An 8,753-nucleotide genomic window follows, 5' to 3' on the forward strand; every position below is an offset into this window, starting at 1 on the left:
GGTCAGCAGCCCCCGCTCACGCTGGGCCTTAGGGTCAGCAGCCACCGCTCACGCTGGGTCGTAGGGTCAGCAGCCACCGCTCACGCTGGGTCTTAGGGTCAGCAGCCCCCGCTCACGGCCTGGGCCTTCAGGTCAGCAGCCACCGCTCACGCTGGGTCGTAGGGTCAGCAGCCCCCGCTCACGCTGGGTCTTAAGGTCAGCAGCCCCCGCTCAAGGCTGGGCCTTAGGGTCAGCAGCCCCCGCTCACGCTGGGCCTTAGGGTAACTAAGCAGTTTATCAGGAATATTTCAGCCTCACTACTCAGGGTCCAACTGTACTGTCCATAACGCCGGAGTCGGACAGAAAACAGAAGAACTGAAGAGGTATTTTTAGTAGCAGGTTATTAATTATCATAACACTTCATGTATGAGGGAACGTTTCCCTTTTTGGAGGTAAGGGCCCCCCAGTAGCAGTTTGAAACGGGCCCCCAAAAGTCTTCCTGGCATAACTCTTATTACACTGAGGGAGACTAGATGGTAGGTTACAGTCCACAGGGTTTACTTCCCAAATGACACATTATACATATAACCTATGAGACCTGGTAAAAGTAGTGCACTATATAGGACATAGGGTGCCATTCGGGACGGAGCGTCAGATAATAGGAGCCGGCCGAACCCCCTCAGATCAGAGCTCATAGTTGGTGTGTGGGGTACGACCTGACGTCAGTTCCTGCTGCCAGCTGCCCTCCAGCTCCTATGTGGGGTACGACCTGACGTCAGTCCCTGCTGCCCTCCAGCTCCTATGTGTGTTACGACCTGACGTCAGTCCCTGCTGCCCTCCAGTTCCTATGTGGGGTACGACCTGACGTCAGTCCCTGCTGCCCTCCAGCTCCTATGTGGGGTACGACCTGACGTCAGTTCCTGCTGCCCTCCAGCTCCTATGTGGGGTACGACCTGACGTCAGTTCCTGCTGCCCTCCAGCTCCTATGTGGGGTACGACCTGACGTCAGTCCCTGCTGCCCTCCAGTTCCTATGTGGGGTACGACCTGACGTCAGTTCCTGCTGCCCTCCAGTTCCTATGTGGGGTACGACCTGACGTCAGTCCCTGCTGCCCTCCAGCTCCTATGTGGGGTACGACCTAACGTCAGTTCCTGATGCCAGCTGCCCTCCAGCTCTTATGTGGGGTACGACCTAACGTCAGTTCCTGCTGCCAGCTGCCCTCCAGTTCCTATGTGGGGTACGACCTAACGTCAGTTCCTGCTGCCAGCTGCCCTCCAGCTCCTATGTGGGGTACGACCTGACGTCAGTTCCTGCTGCCCTCCAGCTCCTATGTGGGGTACGACCTGACGTCAGTTCCTGCTGCCCTCCAGCTCCTATGTGGGGTACGACCTGACGTCAGTTCCTGCTGCCCTCCAGCTCCTATGTGGGGTACGACCTAACGTCAGTTCCTGCTGCCATCCAGCTCCTATGTGGGGTATGACCTAACGTCAGTTCCTGCTGCCAGCTGCCCTCCAGTTCCTATGTGGGGTACGACCTGACGTCAGTCCCTGCTGCCCTCCAGCTCCTATGTGGGTTACGACCTGACGTCAGTCCCTGCTGCCCTCCAGTTCCTATGTGGGGTACGACCTGACGTCAGTCCCTGCTGCCCTCCAGCTCCTATGTGGGGTACGACCTGACGTCAGTTCCTGCTGCCCTCCAGCTCCTATGTGGGGTACGACCTGACGTCAGTTCCTGCTGCCCTCCAGCTCCTATGTGGGGTACGACCTGACGTCAGTCCCTGCTGCCCTCCAGTTCCTATGTGGGGTACGACCTGACGTCAGTTCCTGCTGCCCTCCAGTTCCTATGTGGGGTACGACCTGACGTCAGTCCCTGCTGCCCTCCAGCTCCTATGTGGGGTACGACCTAACGTCAGTTCCTGCTGCCAGCTGCCCTCCAGTTCCTATGTGGGGTACGACCTGACGTCAGTTCCTGCTGCCCTCCAGTTCCTATGTGGGGTACGACCTGACGTCAGTTCCTGCTGCCCTCCAGTTCCTATGTGGGGTACGACCTGACGTCAGTTCCTGCTGCCAGCTGCCCTCCAGCTCCTATGTGGGGTACGACCTAACGTCAGTTCCTGCTGCCAGCTGCCCTCCAGTTCCTATGTGGGGTACGACCTAACGTCAGTTCCTGCTGCCAGCTGCCCTCCAGCTCCTATGTGGGGTACGACCTGACGTCAGTTCCTGCTGCCCTCCAGCTCCTATGTGGGGTACGACCTGACGTCAGTTCCTGCTGCCCTCCAGCTCCTATGTGGGGTACGACCTAACGTCAGTTCCTGCTGCCAGCTGCCCTCCAGTTCCTATGTGGGTACGACCTGACGTCAGTTCCTGCTGCCCTCCAGCTCCTATGTGGGGTACGACCTAACGTCAGTTCCTGCTGCCAGCTGCCCTCCAGCTCCTATGTGGGGTACGACCTGACGTCAGTTCCTGCTGCCCTCCAGCTCCTATGTGGGGTACGACCTGATGTCAGTTCCTGCTGCCCTCCAGTTCCTATGTGGGGTACGACCTAACGTCAGTTCCTGCTGCCAGCTGCCCTCCAGTTCCTATGTGGGGTACGACCTGACGTCAGTTCCTGCTGCCCTCCAGCTCCTATGTGGGGTACGACCTGACGTCAGTTCCTGCTGCCAGCTGCCCTCCAGCTCCTATGTGGGGTACGACCTGACGTCAGTTCCTGCTGCCCTCCAGCTCCTATGTGGGGTACGACCTAACGTCAGTTCCTGCTGCCCTCCAGCTCCTATGTGGGGTACGACCTAACGTCAGTTCCTGCTGCCAGCTGCCCTCCAGTTCCTATGTGGGGTACGACCTAACGTCAGTTCCTGCTGCCAGCTGCCCTCCAGTTCCTATGTGGGGTACGACCTAACGTCAGTTCCTGCTGCCAGCTGCCCTCCAGTTCCTATGTGGGGTACGACCTGACGTCAGTTCCTGCTGCCCTCCAGTTCCTATGTGGGGTACGACCTGACGTCAGTTCCTGCTGCCCTCCAGTTCCTATGTGGGGTACGACCTGACGTCAGTTCCTGCTGCCAGCTGCCCTCCAGTTCCTATGTGGGGTACGACCTGACGTCAGTTCCTGCTGCCCTCCAGTTCCTATGTGGGGTACGACCTGACGTCAGTTCCTGCTGCCCTCCAGCTCCTATGTGGGGTACGACCTGACGTCAGTTCCTGCTGCCCTCCAGCTCCTATGTGGGGTACGACCTGACGTCAGTTCCTGCTGCCCTCCAGCTCCTATGTGGGGTACGACCTGACGTCAGTTCCTGCTGCCCTCCAGCTCCTATGTGGGGTACGACCTGACGTCAGTTCCTGCTGCCCTCCAGCTCCTATGTGGGGTACGACCTGACGTCAGTTCCTGCTGCCCTCCAGTTCCTATGTGGGGTACGACCTAACGTCAGTTCCTGCTGCCAGCTGCCCTCCAGCTCCTATGTGGGGTACGACCTGACGTCAGTTCCTGCTGCCCTCCAGCTCCTATGTGGGGTACGACCTGATGTCAGTTCCTGCTGCCCTCCAGTTCCTATGTGGGGTACGACCTAACGTCAGTTCCTGCTGCCAGCTGCCCTCCAGTTCCTATGTGGGGTACGACCTGACGTCAGTTCCTGCTGCCCTCCAGCTCCTATGTGGGGTACGACCTGACGTCAGTTCCTGCTGCCAGCTGCCCTCCAGCTCCTATGTGGGGTACGACCTGACGTCAGTTCCTGCTGCCCTCCAGCTCCTATGTGGGGTACGACCTAACGTCAGTTCCTGCTGCCCTCCAGCTCCTATGTGGGGTACGACCTAACGTCAGTTCCTGCTGCCAGCTGCCCTCCAGTTCCTATATGGGGTACGACCTAACGTCAGTTCCTGCTGCCAGCTGCCCTCCAGTTCCTATGTGGGGTACGACCTAACGTCAGTTCCTGCTGCCAGCTGCCCTCCAGTTCCTGCTGCCCTCCAGTTCCTGCTGCCTCCAGTTCCTGCTGCCTCCAGTTCCTGCTGCCCTCCAGTTCGTCAGTTCCTGCTGCCCTCCAGCTCCTATGTGGGGTACGACCTGACGTCAGTTCCTGCTGCCCTCCAGTTCCTATGTGGGGTACGACCTGACGTCAGTTCCTGCTGCCCTCCAGCTCCTATGTGGGGTACGACCTGACGTCAGTTCCTGCTGCCCTCCAGCTCCTATGTGGGGTACGACCTGACGTCAGTTCCTGCTGCCCTCCAGTTCCTATGTGGGGTACGACCTGACGTCAGTTCCTGCTGCCCTCCAGCTCCTATGTGGGGTACGACATGACGTCAGTTCCTGCTGCCCTCCAGCTCCTATGTGGGGTACGACCTGACGTCAGTTCCTGCTGCCCTCCAGCTCCTATGTGGGGTACGACCTGACGTCAGTTCCTGCTGCCAGCTGCCCTCCAGTTCCTATGTGGGGTACGACCTAACGTCAGTTCCTGCTGCCAGCTGCCCTCCAGTTCCTATGTGGGGTACGACCTGACGTCAGTTCCTGCTGCCAGCTGCCCTCCAGCTCCTATGTGGGGTACGACCTGACGTCAGTTCCTGCTGCCAGCTGCCCTCCAGTTCCTATGTGGGGTACGACCTGACGTTAGTTCCTGCTGCCCTCCAGTTCCTATGTGGGGTACGACCTAACGTCAGTTCCTGCTGCCAGCTGCCCACTAGCTCCTATGTGGGGTACGACCTGACGTCAGTTCCTGCTGCCCTCCAGCTCCTATGTGGGGTACGACCTGACGTCAGTTCCTGCTGCCCTCCAGCTCCTATGTGGGGTACGACCTGACGTCAGTTCCTGCTGCCCTCCAGCTCCTATGTGGGGTACGACCTGACGTCAGTTCCTGCTGCCCTCCAGCTCCTATGTGGGGTACGACCTGACGTCAGTTCCTGCTGCCCTCCAGTTCCTATGTGGGGTACGACCTAACGTCAGTTCCTGCTGCCAGCTGCCCTCCAGCTCCTATGTGGGGTACGACCTGACGTCAGTTCCTGCTGCCCTCCAGCTCCTATGTGGGGTACGACCTGATGTCAGTTCCTGCTGCCCTCCAGTTCCTATGTGGGGTACGACCTAACGTCAGTTCCTGCTGCCAGCTGCCCTCCAGTTCCTATGTGGGGTACGACCTGACGTCAGTTCCTGCTGCCCTCCAGCTCCTATGTGGGGTACGACCTGACGTCAGTTCCTGCTGCCAGCTGCCCTCCAGCTCCTATGTGGGGTACGACCTGACGTCAGTTCCTGCTGCCCTCCAGCTCCTATGTGGGGTACGACCTAACGTCAGTTCCTGCTGCCCTCCAGCTCCTATGTGGGGTACGACCTAACGTCAGTTCCTGCTGCCAGCTGCCCTCCAGTTCCTATGTGGGGTACGACCTAACGTCAGTTCCTGCTGCCAGCTGCCCTCCAGTTCCTATGTGGGGTACGACCTAACGTCAGTTCCTGCTGCCAGCTGCCCTCCAGTTCCTGCTGCCCTCCAGTTCCTGCTGCCTCCAGTTCCTGCTGCCTCCAGTTCCTGCTGCCCTCCAGTTCGTCAGTTCCTGCTGCCCTCCAGCTCCTATGTGGGGTACGACCTGATGTCAGTTCCTGCTGCCCTCCAGTTCCTATGTGGGGTACGACCTGACGTCAGTTCCTGCTGCCCTCCAGCTCCTATGTGGGGTACGACCTGACGTCAGTTCCTGCTGCCCTCCAGCTCCTATGTGGGGTACGACCTGACGTCAGTTCCTGCTGCCCTCCAGTTCCTATGTGGGGTACGACCTGACGTCAGTTCCTGCTGCCCTCCAGCTCCTATGTGGGGTGCGACATGACGTCAGTTCCTGCTGCCCTCCAGCTCCTATGTGGGGTACGACCTGACGTCAGTTCCTGCTGCCCTCCAGCTCCTATGTGGGGTACGACCTGACGTCAGTTCCTGCTGCCCTCCAGCTCCTATGTGGGGTACGACCTGACGTCAGTTCCTGCTGCCAGCTGCCCTCCAGTTCCTATGTGGGGTACGACCTAACGTCAGTTCCTGCTGCCAGCTGCCCTCCAGTTCCTATGTGGGGTACGACCTGACGTCAGTTCCTGCTGCCAGCTGCCCTCCAGCTCCTATGTGGGGTACGACCTGACGTCAGTTCCTGCTGCCAGCTGCCCTCCAGTTCCTATGTGGGGTACGACCTGACGTTAGTTCCTGCTGCCCTCCAGTTCCTATGTGGGGTACGACCTGACGTCAGTTCCTGCTGCCCTCCAGTTCCTATGTGGGGTACGACCTGACGTCAGTTCCTGCTGCCCTCCAGCTCCTATGTGGGGTACGACCTGACGTCAGTTCCTGCTGCCAGCTGCCCACTAGCTCCTATGTGGGGTACGACCTGACGTCAGTTCCTGCTGCCCTCCAGCTCCTATGTGGGGTACGACCTGACGTCAGTTCCTGCTGCCCTCCAGCTCCTATGTGGGGTACGACCTGACGTCAGTTCCTGCTGCCCTCCAGCTCCTATGTGGGGTACGACCTGACGTCAGTTCCTGCTGCCCTCCAGCTCCTATGTGGGGTACGACCTGACGTCAGTTCCTGCTGCCCTCCAGTTCCTATGTGGGGTACGACCTAACGTCAGTTCCTGCTGCCAGCTGCCCTCCAGCTCCTATGTGGGGTACGACCTGACGTCAGTTCCTGCTGCCCTCCAGCTCCTATGTGGGGTACGACCTGATGTCAGTTCCTGCTGCCCTCCAGTTCCTATGTGGGGTACGACCTAACGTCAGTTCCTGCTGCCAGCTGCCCTCCAGTTCCTATGTGGGGTACGACCTGACGTCAGTTCCTGCTGCCCTCCAGCTCCTATGTGGGGTACGACCTGATGTCAGTTCCTGCTGCCAGCTGCCCTCCAGCTCCTATGTGGGGTACGACCTGACGTCAGTTCCTGCTGCCCTCCAGCTCCTATGTGGAGTACGACCTAACGTCAGTTCCTGCTGCCCTCCAGCTCCTATGTGGGGTACGACCTAACGTCAGTTCCTGCTGCCAGCTGCCCTCCAGTTCCTATGTGGGGTACGACCTAACGTCAGTTCCTGCTGCCAGCTGCCCTCCAGTTCCTATGTGGGGTACGACCTAACGTCAGTTCCTGCTGCCAGCTGCCCTCCAGTTCCTGCTGCCCTCCAGTTCCTGCTGCCTCCAGTTCCTGCTGCCTCCAGTTCCTGCTGCCCTCCAGTTCGTCAGTTCCTGCTGCCCTCCAGCTCCTATGTGGGGTACGACCTGATGTCAGTTCCTGCTGCCCTCCAGTTCCTATGTGGGGTACGACCTGACGTCAGTTCCTGCTGCCCTCCAGCTCCTATGTGGGGTACGACCTGACGTCAGTTCCTGCTGCCCTCCAGCTCCTATGTGGGGTACGACCTGACGTCAGTTCCTGCTGCCCTCCAGTTCCTATGTGGGGTACGACCTGACGTCAGTTCCTGCTGCCCTCCAGCTCCTATGTGGGGTGCGACATGACGTCAGTTCCTGCTGCCCTCCAGCTCCTATGTGGGGTACGACCTGACGTCAGTTCCTGCTGCCCTCCAGCTCCTATGTGGGGTACGACCTGACGTCAGTTCCTGCTGCCCTCCAGCTCCTATGTGGGGTACGACCTGACGTCAGTTCCTGCTGCCAGCTGCCCTCCAGTTCCTATGTGGGGTACGACCTAACGTCAGTTCCTGCTGCCAGCTGCCCTCCAGTTCCTATGTGGGGTACGACCTGACGTCAGTTCCTGCTGCCAGCTGCCCTCCAGCTCCTATGTGGGGTACGACCTGACGTCAGTTCCTGCTGCCAGCTGCCCTCCAGTTCCTATGTGGGGTACGACCTGACGTTAGTTCCTGCTGCCCTCCAGTTCCTATGTGGGGTACGACCTAACGTCAGTTCCTGCTGCCAGCTGCCCACTAGTTCCTATGTGGGGTACGACCTGACGTCAGTTCCTGCTGCCCTCCAGCTCCTATGTGGGGTACGACCTGACGTCAGTTCCTGCTGCCAGCTGCCCACTAGTTCCTATGTGGGGTACGACCTGACGTCAGTTCCTGCTGCCCTCCAGCTCCTATGTGGGGTACGACCTGACGTCAGTTCCTGCTGCCCTCCAGTTCCTATGTGGGGTACGACCTGACGTCAGTTCCTGCTGCCCTCCAGCTCCTATGTGGGGTACGACCTGACGTCAGTTCCTGCTGCCAGCTGCCCTCCAGTTCCTATGTGGGGTACGACCTGACGTCAGTTCCTGCTGCCCTCCAGTTCCTATGTGGGGTACGACCTGACGTCAGTTCCTGCTGCCCTCCAGTTCCTATGTGGGGTACGACCTGACGTCAGTTCCTGATGCCAGCTGCCCTCCAGCTCCTATGTGGGGTACGACCTAACGTCAGTTCCTGCTGCCAGCTGCCCTCCAGTTCCTATGTGGGGTACGACCTAACGTCAGTTCCTGCTGCCAGCTGCCCTCCAGCTCCTATGTGGGGTACGACCTGACGTCAGTTCCTGCTGCCCTCCAGCTCCTATGTGGGGTACGACCTGACGTCAGTTCCTGCTGCCCTCCAGCTCCTATGTGGGGTACGACCTAACGTCAGTTCCTGCTGCCAGCTGCCCTCCAGTTCCTATGTGGGGTACGACCTGACGTCAGTTCCTGCTGCCCTCCAGCTCCTATGTGGGGTACGACCTAACGTCAGTTCCTGCTGCCAGCTGCCCTCCAGCTCCTATGTGGGGTACAACCTGACGTCAGTTCCTGCTGCCCTCCAGCTCCTATGTGGGGTACGACCTGACGTCAGTTCCTGCTGCCCTCCAGTTCCTATGTGGGGTACGACCTAACGTCAGTTCCTGCTGCCAGCTGC

Source organism: Salvelinus namaycush, chromosome 33 (assembly GCF_016432855.1).
Source record: "Salvelinus namaycush isolate Seneca chromosome 33, SaNama_1.0, whole genome shotgun sequence".
Lineage (NCBI taxonomy): Eukaryota > Metazoa > Chordata > Actinopteri > Salmoniformes > Salmonidae > Salvelinus > Salvelinus namaycush.